Here is a 2,965-nt window from a genome sequence, read left to right as displayed (position 1 = left end):
ACCGAAACAAATCTGAAAAACTTGGGGATATAGCTTAAAAAGAAAAATAACCACCCTCTTTTTGGTAGCTACCTTAGATCTGGGTGTGTTACTAGAAAATTCCTAAAGAAAAGTTAAATATACATCTGTGGTTTTGCTGAATAAAGTACCCCAGTTAATATTTAGAAAATACCCATTCTAGGAGCTAATAGCATTGTTGGTGGTACCTATTATGGAAGGATAGATGAACAAAGTCTATATGTCTCAAAACCAGTGTTAAATTAATCTTAGGGTTGAGAGAAAAAAAGGAGGGTCTAAAATCACGAGTTCAAACATATCTAAGATCCATGTCCTCCTGGAGTCACACTTCCTTCTGGGTCTTCATCATTATAAATCTTCTCAGCCATCTGCCACACTTGCATGATATTGTCTTCTGATACAGAACAAATCACCCAAGGCTCATTGCGATTCCAGGAAAAATCAGAAATTTTGCAGTATGATCACCATGAATAAACAACAACTCAGGTGGGCCATCTTCTGCATTTTCTGAGGACTGCTCTTCAATTTTACTTAAATCCCAGACATTCAGTCTTTGATCAGTTCCACTGGAAGCCAGAATAGTCTCATTGTGAGGTGACCACTGAACCTGAAGTATTTTATCCTTATGTGAGTCAAAGGAATGCAACTTAAGTTTCAGATTTCTTAGATCCCACAAAGCAACAGTCTTGTCCTGTGCCAAGAATGAATTCACTGTAAGGACTGAAAGAGAGGCAGCTCACTTCTGCAGTGTGAGTATCAACTGAGTGACTGGGTTTGGAAATGTTGTTTGACCGAGTATCCCAAATCATAAGTTTTTGGTCATCAGCAACTGACCCAAACAGAGATTCATGGAGCAGATGTCAGGAAACATCTTCTACTTCTGCTGTATGCCCTGTAAAGATGGTCTTCACAACCACCACTTTTCCTTCCTTTCTAATAGCACTGATATCCCATAGACAGATGCTATGGTCATCTGAAGCACTAAGTAAATGCCCATTAAGATTCGGGTTCCAAGAAAGCCCATAGCCTTTCTTCTGACTCCCATGGAGACACAAGTCTGGGTTGCACTCTCCAGAAGGGTCTGGTTTAGAAAGGTGCTTTCTTTGTATAGTCAAAAACAAGAACATCACTGGATGGAGTCTTTGTTGCAATGATGCAAGGGTTCTGGGGCATGTAACAGGCCCTGTTTACTTCTCCTTCATAGTTGATCTTAATTGCTATTTCAGTTTTCCCACTAACAGAGCCAAAACCTCCAAATTCTCCTTTCTCACTGTCGTAATGTGACACATCAAACTGGGCATCATCATTAGGGAGCTGTATGCTGGCTATCACAAGGTGGTTTTGTTCATCTGATGTATGTGTCCCCAGGACAAGTCGATGCATGCTGAACTCCTTCCCTTCTGGTCTGGTTACATCTGGAAGCCACTGTGCTATTAGGCTGGGCCACTCCAGAGTATGGGTCATCACCAAATCATAAAGAAATGGTGCATTCTTTTTCCATGATTTTATTGATAAACAAATAGCAATGAGACAGTTTCAAATCAAATTGGTAGGACAGTTTCAATAATTACATATTGCATACATTCTTCCTAGTGGTTAATTGCTGTACAAGATGCGTCTTTTTCCATATCTTGTACTCCTTGTTGATCACTACATCATCAAAGGTTGCTTCCTTGTCAGCCATGGTGGCAGAAAAGTCTGAGGACCCTACCAACTAATAGATATTAGTACAATTATCTTAGCCAACTTACAAATATATATATATATATATATATTCTTTCCCTTTTCTGGTCTTATATTAAACTGTGTGTATGTGTGTGTTTTAATGACACCAAAGCATAAGCAACCAAAGGATCACTGGGTTGAACTCTATCAAATATGCACTTCTGTGATTCTTAGGAAAGTTCCAAGAAGTGAAAATCTTGCTGGTAAGAATGTAAATTTGCATGACTATGATGGCAAACACTATAGAGCTTCTTTAAAAAAACTAAAACTGAATTTAACATAAAATACAGCTATCCTAACTCTGGATATATAGCTAGAAAATAAAATCATGATACCACATAGGTATCTACATGCCTATATTTACTGTGGAATTATCCACAATAACTCTGATACAGAATGAGTTTGGGTGCCATCAAAAGATGGAGAGATAAAGAATGTGTGGTGTGTGTACTCAATGTGACGCTGAGGCATATTTGTAGTTATGGGGAGCCAAGGGGTTCTAAGTCCAGCCATGATGGCAGCTACCCAGAACAAAGGCCTCGCTCAAGGTCAAACTTGGGTTTTATTCATTTATGAAGATAGCAGTGGCTTGAGGATGAGTGACTTTGAGAATGGTGGGAAGTAGGTGAGTGCCATGAGCTGGGTTAGGTAGAAGGCCTGTATTCACCTCTGCAATAAGCAGAGAGAAGAATATGCAGAGAGAGTAATCTGCATGGCATAAGTGAGATAGTATCTGCTGTTTTTGGGTGCTTCAGCTCTGATGTTTAATCTTTTAAGTCCCAGGAAGTCATAGCCTCTGTCTCCAGGCTTGATCCCAGCCAACAGTGTGGAACATTAGCTCTTCATCCCATCTCGACATGGCTTACACTAGGGAGCAGCAGGTGAGACTTCCAGGGAAACACACCTGCTGTCTTCAAAAACTACCACCAGCACCTTGGCTGGACTGGCATGCATTGCTTAAAGCCAATTGAAGGGATAAGAAAAAGTCCTAGCCAGCTCTGTACATATTAATACATAGAAATAGGGCCAGACTCAGACAAAATGGAGGCAATTGCTCCTCTTTCAAGGAGAGTTGCCCAGGTGGTCCTCCACACATAGTGAATTCAGGATCAGCCTGAACCACCTAGCAAGGCTCTGTCTCAAAACAGACAATCAATTAATCAAGCAAGCAAGCAAGCAAGCAAGCAAGCAAGCAAGCAAGCAAGCAAGCAAACAAGGTGTT

At 40.5% G+C, this 2,965-nt stretch overlaps 1 pseudogene; it reads right to left on the bottom strand.

The window, feature by feature from the left end:
- Nucleotides 1-317: 317 nt before the first annotated feature.
- On the bottom strand, nt 318-1,702 carry LOC101579635 (annotated as a pseudogene).
- Nucleotides 1,703-2,965: the final 1,263 nt, after the last annotated feature.

This window comes from Octodon degus, unplaced genomic scaffold, assembly GCF_000260255.1.
Source record: "Octodon degus isolate 3935 unplaced genomic scaffold, OctDeg1.0 scaffold00146, whole genome shotgun sequence".
NCBI classification, from domain to species: Eukaryota; Metazoa; Chordata; class Mammalia; order Rodentia; family Octodontidae; genus Octodon; species Octodon degus.
Note: the sequence above shows the minus strand (reverse complement) of the source record. Positions and strands in the feature narration are given on the sequence as shown.